At 44.6% G+C, this 12,188-nt stretch overlaps 1 non-coding gene across 1 annotated transcript; it reads left to right on the top strand.

The window, feature by feature from the left end:
• Positions 1–10,565: 10,565 nt before the first annotated feature.
• Positions 10,566–10,702, top strand: LOC119944999. Its single transcript, XR_005456135.1, has one exon. It is a non-coding gene; the product is annotated as a small nucleolar RNA SNORA7 (small nucleolar RNA).
• The last annotated feature ends 1,486 nt before the right edge of the window (positions 10,703–12,188 follow it).

Below are 12,188 nucleotides of genomic sequence, written 5' to 3' on the forward strand. Positions count from 1 at the left end.
ATAATGATGGCATTTGTTAAGTGCTTACTATGTGCAGAGCACTGTTCTAAGCGCTGGGGGGGATACAAGGTGATCAGGTTGTCCCAAGTGGGGCTCACAGTCTTAATCCCCATTTTATAGATGAGGTCACTGAGGCTCAGAGAAGTAAAGTGACTTGCCCAAGGTCACACAGCAGACATGTGGCAGAGTCGGGATTCGAACCCATGACCTCTGACTCCAAAGCCCGTGCTCTTTCCACTGAACCGTGCTGCTTCTCTACCAATTGTATTTTTTGAGCGCGTACTGTGTGCAAAGCACTGTACTAAGTGCTTGGGAGAGTGCAATATAACAGTGAACAGACACATTTGATAGCCAGCTATCGACAAGTCACTCTTGGCCAAGTTGAGTAACTAAGGATTGTGTTTTTTGGGGGGGTTTTAATGGTGTTTGTTTAGCGTTTACTAGGTGCCAGGCATTGTACTAAGCGCCGGGGAAGATTCGAGATGAGGTTCTTACATTCCCATTAATACGCTGATCTCCTGAGCTGGTCTTCCGGTCTGGGCCAGTAGCCAGTTCCTGGTGACGACCAACCCAGAGAGGAGTCGGAAAATCCCACAGGATCTGGCCTCCACTCTTGGCTGAGATCAGAGGGGGCCATTTGGAGGTAGTCACCATCACCCAGCTGAAGTTCCGATCCCAATCCTTGCTGCTTGCGATTGGAGTCAATGATCAGAGTCCTTTGTTTCTCCTTGGCTCTTCTGGGAAACTGCCTCTCCTCACCCCCATCCCTGAGGCCCCTACAGTAGCCTGGATTACTAAGAAAAAAAAACACTCCAGAGGAATTCCATAAAGCCCAATTCCCCATGCCTCTCCCCCCTCCCTTTAAAAAGTTCAATTCAAGAAAAAAGGCCAGGCAATGTACTAAGCGTTGGAAGAAAAGCAAGCACTCAGCATAGGGCTTGAATTAGAGCATCATCATCATCAATCATACTTATTAAGCTCTTACTGTGTGCACAGCACTGTACTAAGCACTTGGGAAAATACAACACAACAGTATAACAGTCACATTCCCTGGCTATAATGAGCTTACAGTCTAGAGGACCCACAACTCAAATTTAAAATCTCATGCTCTACTGACCGAGCTAGCCCTGCACGTGTTATTGATTGAGCGCTTTCCGTACGCAGAGTCCTGCATTATGCATCTGGGAGAGTTCAACACAAAATCAAACAATGGTATTTATCAAGCACTTACTCTGTACAGAGAGCTGTACTAAGCACTTTGGAGATTGCTATGTATGGTTCAGAGAAGTGAAGTGACTTGTCCAAGGTCACCCAGCAAGCAAGTGGTGGTGCTAGGATTAGATCCCAGGTCCTCTGACTCCCAGACCTGTGATCTTTTCAATAGGCCATGCTGTTACCCAGACCAGAAGCAAAGAGAGGTGAGGAATGGTTAGATCTCACACCCTACCAGACTGAAGGCCAAAAAGCAATGAATTCAAAAGGTAGAGGCTGGGGAAACAACCAAGGAAGACACGAAGAAAGACATGGTTATAACTAGGGGATTCTCTTCAGGGCTTCCCTGACTAAGCCCACATTTATCCTTCGCCCACTCCCGTATGTATCATCTTTGCATTTGGATTTGCTCCTTTGATTCACCCCTGCCTCATCCCCACAGCATATATGTACATATCCGAAATGTATTTATATTAATGTCTAGCTCTCCCTCTAGATTGTAAACTCATTGTGGGCAGGGAACGTGTCTACCAACTCAGTTATAGTGTAGTCTCTTAAGTGCTTAGAACAGTGCTCTGCACTCTCAATAAATATAACTGATTGATTGATTGATTGATCAAAGACAGTGAGATTCCATCCCTGCTATGGGTGTCTATGAAAAAAGAAACTCTTTGTGTATAGTACTGCAACTTTAAGATCGTTTCAGGCAGGGAACAAGTCTTCTAATTCTGTTATTTTGTACTGTCCAATGTGCTTAGAACAGTGCTCTGCACATAGTAAACAGTCAATAAATACCACTGGTTGATTAAGATAAACATTCCTCAGGCACCAGTGGTTAAAAGGGGAAGAGCATGTCCTACCTCCAGCAGGCTTGTTGACTTGTTTTTGCAATAGTGGTGATGATTTGCCCCAAATCATTCACACTCTCTTGCCAGTGCCCTTGCCCCCAGAGGCACACCTCGTGGGATGGCTGATGCGGGCAGCCTGGGGTCCCAGAATGGAATATCTCAGAGACCTCCACACCAGCAGACACTGCTGTCGATGCTCAAAGTGGTTTACTATGGGTTGGGAGAATGTTTAGATCACAGCAGAGGGAACGAGGACTCCTTGAATCTAGTATAGCCCTGACCCAGTCCTAGGGTTCAGTCAATCAATGGTATTTATCGAGCGCTTACTATGTGAAGAGCACTGTACTGATTGGGAACGTGCAACACAACAGAATTAGCAGACATGTTCCCTGCCCAGAACAAGTTTACAATCTAGAGGGTTCCCCACAGCAAAGGTGGCACACTCAATAGAAGTGAGTGATGGCTAATCTGCTTCCAATTTCCCTCATCGATGTAATACTGCGTGCTGCATAAGGTAAGTGCTCAGTAGGTATCAAATGCATAGTACAGTTCTCCACATACAGTAAGCGCTCAAAAAATACAGTTGATCAATTTGTTGATTTCACAAGGAAAAGACAGTGTCAGGACTCAGTTTTGCCGGCACAGTCCTATCCTGGCTCTCCTCCTACCTAGCTGGTCCTCCTTTCATTCATTCAATCGTATTTATTGAGCAGTTACTGTGTGCAAAGCAGTGTACTAAATGGAAGAGTACAGTTTAACAAAAAACAGTCGCATTCCCTGCCCACTCATTCGATCCTATTTTTCAAGAGCTTACTGTTTGCAGTGCACTGTAATAAATGCTTGGGAACATACAGTACAACACTAAACAGACATGTTCCCTGCCCATGACAAGCTTACAGTCTAGAGGGTGGGAGAAAGACATTAATACAAATAAATAAATTACACAGTTTCATTGGCTGGTGCCTCCTCTGTCTCTCAGCTTCTTACTGTGGATGGCCCCCAAATCTGCTCTAAGCCTTCTACTAAGTCCCCAACTTCTCCTCACTCTGCATTCACTCTCCAGGGAGAGGCCCCTCTGTTCACCTGGCTGGAAGTACTACTTCTTTGTGAGCGACTCTCAAACCAATCTCTCATCTGATCTGTGATCCTGAACCTCCTCTTGGCATCCAGGAAAGGTCCACTTGGATGTCTTGGAGAAACAGCAAGGCATAGCGGATAGAGACCAGGCTTGGGAGGCAGAAGGTCATGGGTTCTAATCCCGGCTCTGCTGCTTGTCTGCTGTGTGACCTTGGACAAGTTATTTCACTTCCCTGTGCTTCAGTGATATCATCTGTAAAATGGGGATTAAGACTGTGAGCCCTCATATGGGACAGGGAGTTTGTTAAATCGGATTACCTTGCATCTACCCCAGTGCTTAGCAACAATGCATGGCATATAGTAAGCGATTAACAGATGCCATTATTATTATTATGTCTTCCTAGCACACCAAATTCAACATGATTAAAACGGAGTTCTTAATCTTTCCCTGTTGTGGACTCTCCCAAGTGCTGAGTACAGTGCTCTGCACACAGTAAGTGCCCAGTTAATACCATTGATTGATTCCCCACCTAAACCCACTCTTCCCCTCTAAATTTCCCATCTAAGTCAAGACCACTTCCATCTTCCAGTCAGGGAGCCCAGAATCTCAATGTTAAAGCTAAAGGGGAAGCGTTTGAAAACAAACCAAACCGAAATGGTGACGCTTGATTAATGGGTTTTACAATAACCCAGTCCCTTGCTTCTTCCCAGGTGCCAGCTCTTAAGTTATTTCACTACTTTCTTACATCTCCACCAGAGGACGAGATGATGACATGTTTTGCTTAGACTCCCTGGAGGAAGGTTTATCCGGGATGTAGCAAAAGGGCTATCCAGGGGTTTGCTGCCTCTCCCATAGACCTGGGGAATCGGTAACTGACTCTATTCCCAAATGGAGCTGATTGGAAGTAGCTGGAATCTGCTACAAAATCCAGCCTGATTTAAGTCGTATCTATTCCAGCACTCAGAAGAGTATATGATACATAGGAGCCAGTACTGTAATTAGTTTTAGCCTTTGTATTGGCACAGAAACAGGGATGTGTCTAAACATTTCTACCCACAGAATGTTGGGTGTCCGGAAAGGGATCCTGGTCGACTCTTTCAGCCAGGGACTCACTCTGACCCGTCTGAAATCAATCAATCGATTTCTTGAGCACTTACTATGTGCAGAGCACTGTACTGTTTGGGAGAGTGTGACCCAACAGAATTAGCAGACATGTTCCCTGTCTGTAACGATGTTACAGGGGCAATTACTCATCTACCCAAATCTCCCACCTCCCTGAAGCTAAGAGACCGCCTCCTCTTTGTGCACACCCCATCCAACACCCACAGGCGATGATTAGGTGTCTGGGAAGACTTCTGATTCTCTCAAATGAGCATCCCACTTCTCCCATCCCCAGACATCTGAAGCCACCTTCCTGGAGGGCCAGGAAGGACTCAGTCATTCAATCACTTGTATTTATTGAGTATTTGTTCACTCAATCATATTTATTGAGTGCTTACTGTGTGCAGAGCACTGTACTTAGCACTTGGGAGAGTATAATAGAACAATATAACAGACACATTCCCTGCCTACAATGAGCTTACAATCTAGAGGGGCAAACAGACATTAATAGAAATAAATAAAATGACAGATGTGTCCATAAGTGCTGTGGGGCTGGGAGGGGGTGAAGAATAAAGGGAGCAAGTTAGGACAAAGCAGAAGGGAGAGGAGGAAGGGAGGGCTTAGTCAGGGAAGGCCTCTTGGAAGAGAAGTTCCTTCAATAAGACTTTGAAGTGGGGGAGAGTAACTGCCTGTCGGCTATGAAGAGGGGCAGCATTCCAGGCCAGAGGCAGTATGTGGGCAAGGGGTGAGATAGATGAGATTGAGGTATGGTGAGAAGGTTGTCATTAGAGGAGCGAAGTGTGTGGGCTGGGTTATATTAGGAGAGCGGTGAGGTGAGTTAAGAGGTGGCAGGGTGATTGAGTGCTTTGAAGCCAATGGTAATGACTTTCAGTTTGATGTGGAGGTGGATGGCCAACACCTGGAGTTTCTTGAACGTCCTAATTGTTTTTGTAGAAAAAGGATCTGGGCAACAGAGTGAAGAATGGACTGAAGTGGGGAGAGACAGGAGCCTGGAAGGTCAGCAAGGAGGCCAATACAGTATTCAAGGTGGGATAGGGTATGTGCTTGGATTTATGTGGTAGCAGTTTGGATTTTGAGGAGAGGGCAGATTTTAGTGATTTCATGTCCATTCTCAAAATTCTGATGAAGTCTGGAGTGATGGTCTGAAGGGTCAGAGCAATTTTTAACCTCAAGAATGTGTCGGTTTATTGTCATATTGTATTCTCCCAAGCACTTAGTACAGTGTTCTGCACACAGTAAGCACTCAATAAATATGATTAAATGAGTGAATGAACCAGTCTTTTATAAAACTGAGTAGTTGTCATCATCATCGTTACAATGGTATTTCTTAAGCATCTGTGTTTGAAGGACTGTACTTAAAATCTGTGCTGATTGGAATTGGTTATGATTTCTGGCCCTAGAGGGTCTCGTAAAGGGGAGAGAGGGGAATGGCAACAGGCATATAAATATGAAACAATAAAAAACCAAGCATAGCATAAGAGAAATATGAAATAATAAATACCTAGCAGAGCAAAGGAGCACAAGAGAAAAGAGAAAAGGACAATGACTGATACAGCGTAGCCCAAACAGCCCTTTAGAAATGAAAGAAAGGAGAGTGGAGTTGAAGAGAGGGAGATTAGAGAAAGGAACAGGAAGAAGGGAGAGCGGGAGAGGAAGAGAGAGGAGATAAGGAAAGAAGAAGAGAGAGGAAAAGAGAGTGTGACTGAGATAATAACAGATATCCCTCAGTGGGCTGTGGGCTAAAAGCTCTATTATCCAGGGTCATTGCACCAGTTGAAGGTCCCAACCTGACTGTTTACTTCTCCCACTCCCAAATCCTTAAAACTTCCCTTCCAAAAGTCCACGTCCTATGGGAATCCCCCCCTGCAGGACCACCTGGATCATCTCTGGTCCTAAATATTGAGAAAGTGAACCACCCATTGACCTGTGAAAGGATGCCACGTGGGAAAGTTTTTACCTGAATGAATGTGTTAAGCCTAGAGATAGCCAGAAACTAAGTCAAAAGCAAGCATATTAAGGGCAGGGAACATGCCAATCAACTCTGTTCTATTGTACTCTCCCAAACACTTAGTATGGTGCTCTGCATATGGTAAGTACTAAATGAATATCACTGATGGATTGAAATGATAGAGCGGGTTCTTATATAGAGGCAGCATGCCTTAGTGGATAGAGCACAAGTCTAGGAGTCAGAAGGCCCTGGGTTCTAATTCCTACTCCTCCACTCATTTGCCTTGTGACCTTGGTCCATTCATTCATTCATTCAATCTTATTTATTGGGAGCTTACTGTGTGCAGAGCACTGTACTAAATGCTTGGGAAGTACAAGACAGCAACATATAGAGACAGTCCCTACCCAACAACAGTCTAGAAGGGGGAGACAGACAACAAAACAAAACAAGTAGACAGGTATCAAAACTGTCAGAATAAATAGAATTATAGCTATGTGCACATCATTAATAAAATAGAGTAGAAAATATGTACAAGTAAAATAAATAAAGGAATAAATATATACAAATATATACAAGTGCTGTGGGGAGGGGAGAGGGGTAGGGCAGAGGGAGGGAGGGGGGGTGATGGTGGGGGAGGAGGAGAGGAAAAAGGGGGCTCAGTCTGGAAAGGCCTCCTGGAGGAGGTGAGCTTTCAGTAAGTCTTTGAAGGGAGGAAGAGAGCTAGTTTGGTCAAGTCATTTCACTTCTCTGGGCCTCAGTGACTACATTTGTAAAATGGGAATGAAGAATGTGAACCTCATATATGACAGAGACCATGATCAACCTGATTAGCTTGTGTCTACCCCTGTGCTTAGTACAGTGCTTGGCACATAGTAAGCGCTTAACTAATACCTCAATTATTATTATAGTTATTACTTTTCTTCCCTCTGTGGTTCAGAGATGCTATTCCCCAAGCCCTTTTGGATCCCCAGATTGGCAGCCACTCCTGTGAGAATAAGGCACAGCCACATAAGTTCCCTAGGCCTCAGGAAGAAAAGCCAGTAGTGGATAGAGCACAGGCCTGGGAGGCAGATGGTCATGGGTTCAAATCCAGGCTCCATCACCTATCTGCTGTGTGACTTTGGCCAAATCACTTCACTTCTCTGGGCATCAGTTTCCTCACCTGTAAAATGGGAATTGAAACTGTCAGCCCCACGGGGAACAGGGACTGTGTCCAACACATTTGCTTATATGTGGCTGTGTGCTTAGTACAGTCCCTGGCACACAGTAAGTGCTTAACAAATACCAGAATTATTATTATTATTATTATTATTATTATTATTATTATTATTGTTATCATTCTTTCCTCCCTCCCAAGTCTTGATGAGATTGACTACCCCTCAGATGGCTCCATCTCCTGTTCTTCTTCGGCCCCTACTGGCCCTGCCCTCAAGCTTCAGCAAAATTGTTCCCCAGGATACCGCAGGAACCAGAGAGATGAGGCTCTCTCCTGAACACTGGCGTCACTTCCAGGCTGAACCTTGGAGTGGGGAGAAGGTCATCCATCTTCAAAGAGAGGTAAAGAAAGAACTACTGGTGCTCTACCATTCACATATCCCCGTTGGCTTCTGGCACTGCATTTCACAGAGTTCCAACCTCCACAGTCTCCCGAGCCAGTTCTCAAGGGATATAGGAAATGTTGGGTGCTTGAGCCACAGAGCTCCTTCCACTGTCTGGCTCCCAGGATTCTAAGAGAAAGAGGAGGGAAGGAGGGCCAGAAAAAACAGCCCCTCTCCTAAACCTGCAGGCAAAGCCTCCTCTGACAAATGCATTGGGGCGGATCTATACCCAGACCAAATTTTAGTCAGCTTTGTCATTCCTGTAAGCGGAATCCTTCCGGCCAGGAACTCCCAGGTTCTAATGCCTCTGACTCTATCCAGTTAACACTGACCGCATTCCCCCTTCTCAACCTGACATCCTGACTGCCATCGAGAGATTGCGGGCCTTTCACCTTCTCCATTCCTCCTCTAAGCAATAATTCTTCATTCTATCTTTCTTCACGAGGCATGTCTCCTGGGTCCTTTATGGTTCTAGTACTCTATCACCAAATAACACAGACCTGTACAATCACCAACACAGCAACAACTCCATTATTGTCGATTAATGAAAAAAACCAAAAACCTACAATTTTTAGCCAAGCAAATGTTTTAGTGTCCTTCAAACCGTAGATATACAGAGGTCGGTATTAAACAATGATTTGTACTGATGCATAATAGCTATTGTATCTTAGAGCCTCTGGTTTTCCAATGCAGAAAATAAAAGAGCTGAAAGCAATCTTGGTATGTGTTTAACGTGATTCATTCAGCTATCTTGGTATATGTTTAACATGATTCTCATTTAGTTGGGGGGTGCTGTCAGAATTTGTTGGCGTTCAGAGCTTTAGGATGTATTCTAGTTCCTGCCGTTAACTCTGTAATCATGTCTTTCAGAGAGGTAAGCATTCTTCAGAAGTGAGAGTGTTTCCAAATCAGTCAGTCAATCTTATTTATTGAGTGCTTACTGTGTGCAGAGTGCAGTACTAAGCTCTTGGGAGAGTACAATGTAACAATAAACAGACACATTCCCTGTTCACAACGAGCTTACAGTCTTAAGGGGAGACAGATATCAATATAAACAAAGAAATGATGGATATGTATATAAGTGCTGTGGGGTTAGGACTGGGGTGATAAATCAAGGAATCAACACAGGGAGATACAGAAGGGAGAAGAGGAAAGGGGGGCCTCATCAGGGCCCTCTTGGAGGAGATGTGTCTTCAATACGGCTTTGGAGAGGGGGAGAGTCATCATCTGTTGTCTACAAAGCGGGAGGGCATTCCAGGCCAGAGGCAGGATGTGAGCGAGGGGTGGGTGACAAGATAGGCTCCTCACTATTGACTTCAAAGCTCTCTATCCCCTTGTCACCTCCTACCTCACCTTCCTTCTCTCCTTCTCCATCCCATCACACACACTCTGCTCCTCTGGTACTAACCTTCTCGCTGTGCCTCCATCTCGCCTACTCTGCCGTCAACCCCGGCCCACGTCCTACCTCTGGCCTGGAATGCCCTCCCTCCTGAAATCTGCCAAACAATCACTCTTCCTCCCTTCAAAGCCCTACTGAAGGCTTGCTTTCTACAAAAGGCCTTCCCAGACTAAGGCCTCCTTTTTCTCAGTTCCTCCCTGCCACCTTGCCCGACTCACTCCCTTTGCTTTATCCCCCTGCCACAGCATTTGTACATATATATAATTCTATCTATAATTCTATTTATTTATATAAATTCTCCCATTCCCTTGTTTGTCTCCCTTACTTGATTCCTTTATTTATCACCCTGGTCCTAACCCCACAGCACCTATGTACATATCCATAATTTCTATGTTTATATATGTATAAATATCTCTAATTCTATTTATTTATATTGGTGTTATTGATGCCCGTTTATTTGTTTTAATGTCTTCCTCCCCACTTCTAGACTGTGAGCCCATTGTGGGCAGGGATTGTCTCTGTTGCTGAATTGTACTTTCCAAGTGTTCAATACAGTGCTCTAGTAAACTCTCAATAAATACGATTGAATGAATGAATGAATGAATGAATAGATGAGATGGAGGTAGAGCGAGTAGGTTAGCGTTAGCGGAGCCAAGTATGTTGGCTCGGTTGTCGTACTTTTCCACCAAAAACCTTCTTCAAGCCATGTTTCTCCATTGTGCTCTCCCAAGCATCTAGTACAGGGCTCTGCACATAGTAAGCACTGAAGAAATACCACTGATTGATTGATTTTCTCCTCAGTTCCCCAAAGCATCCAAGTCTGGATCCTCCCCTAGTCCAAGTCCTCCCAATCATATTTATTGAGCGATTACTATATGCAGAGCACTGTACTAGGCACTCAAGACAGTACAATAAAACACATAGACACATTCCCTGCCTATGCCGAGCGTTCTCTCATGCGGCCACAGTGAAACCATTGCCGGTCACTTAGGTTAACTGAAGCAGAGTGACTCAGTGGAAAGGGCCCATTCATTCATTCATTCAATCGTATTTATTGAGCGCTTACTGTGTGCAGAGCACTGTACTAAGCACTTGGGAAGTACAAGTTGGCAACATAACTTGCCACCCTGGTTGGCATAACTGGTTGGCACTGGCTGGCCATAACTTGTTGGCACCCAGGCATCAGAGGATCTGGGTTCCAGTTCCAGCTCCTCCAAGTGCCTGCTGTGTGACCTTCTTCAAGTCATTTCCTTGTGCCTCACTTTCCTCATCCCTAAAAGGAGGAATCAATACCCCTACTCCTTTTTCTTTTCTCTCTTTCTCTAATGGTATTTGTTGAGCGCTTACTATGCGCCAAGTTCACCTTTCAGGTTCATATCTGGAGAGTTTCCAGGACTCTACCAGTGTCGGCTATGGGAGCGAGAGTCAAGCAGAGCATACCCATTCCACTCCCAGCTTGGCCAGTGGCTAGCGAGTGGAAGACAATCTGCAACAAGACAAAACTCAGCTACACTGGGCAGCAGCAGCACGGGAGAGAATCGAGGGGGGAGACTCAAATTTACTCACCTGAAGAGGCAAGAGTAAACTATTTCTGTATTTTGACCAAGAAAATTCCATGGATACACTACCAGAATGATCGCATATGCAGATGGGGTGTTCTGGGAGAGATGTTGGAGTCGCTATGGGTCGGAGAAGACTCGACAGCATAAGACAAGGCATGTGCCAAGCACTGTACTAAGCTCTGGGGTAGATACAAGTTAATCAGGTCGGACACAGTCCATGTCCCACATAGAACTCCCAGACTTAATCCCCATTATAACAGATGAGGGAACTGAGGCCCAGAGAGTGAAGTGTGTTGCCAAGGTCATATGGCAGACAAGCAGTGGAGCCTGCATTAGGAACCAGTTCTTTCTGACTCCCAGGCCCTGTCTCTCTTCACTAGGCCATGCTGCTTCTCCCTCCTACTCAGATTGGGACTGTATCCAAACTGATCATCTTCTATTTTCCCCACCGCTTAGAGCAGTGTTTCACATATAGTAAGTGCTTAACAGATATCAAAATTATGATTTTTTTTTACAGGGACCATTATGGCATTGGCTTTCTCCCTTTATAGTCTTTCTCCCTTTATAGTTAGTTTCTGCCACAATCCTAGCCACTGATAGAACTGTTATCGCTTCTCTCCATCTACGGCTGGACATGGCAGAACTCAATTTTCAAAGCATTTTCCCTTACGAAGCCAGGATTTTCCCGAGTGTGATTCCTCCCTGGAGCTCGAGTAGTCATAATAATTGTGGTATTTCTTAAGCACTTACTATGTGCCAGGCACTGTTTAAGCATTGGAGTAATAGTAATGATTGTGATATTTGTTAAGTGCCAAACACTGTTCTGAGTGCTGGGTTAGATACAAGGTAATCATGTTGGACATAGTCCTTGTCCCTCATGAGGCTCATAATCTCAATCCCCATTTTCTTATATTGTTCTCTCCCACACACTTAGTACAATAAATATGTTTGATTGATGGTTCATCAGTTCAGAAACAGACCCTAACCCACATGAGACTCTTTTTTTCGGGGGGAGGAAAAGCAGTTATTGAATTCCCATTTTATGGATGAGGAAACAAGTCCAGAGCAATTAAGCGACTTAAGCAAACTCACACATCATTAAGAGGCTCCCTCTTTCTTGCTTTATCTAATAGACCATACTGCTTCATTATAATTATTGTTCTTCTTCTTATTATTATTATTATATTTGTTAAGTACTTACTATGTGTCAAGCACTTTTCTAAGCGCTGTGCTAGATACAGTTAATCAGAGTCCCTGTCCCACATAGGGATCACAGTCTAAGTAGGAGGAAATAAATAAAGTCTATTCTTGGAGATATACCCCTAAACCAATGTCTTACAATATTCAGAGCTTGGAAGAGTACAGTATAACAGAGTCTGTAGACACATTCCATGCCTGCAACTAGCTTACACTCTAGAGGG

The sequence above is a fragment of the Tachyglossus aculeatus genome, chromosome 23 (assembly GCF_015852505.1).
Source record: "Tachyglossus aculeatus isolate mTacAcu1 chromosome 23, mTacAcu1.pri, whole genome shotgun sequence".
NCBI classification, from domain to species: domain Eukaryota; kingdom Metazoa; phylum Chordata; class Mammalia; order Monotremata; family Tachyglossidae; genus Tachyglossus; species Tachyglossus aculeatus.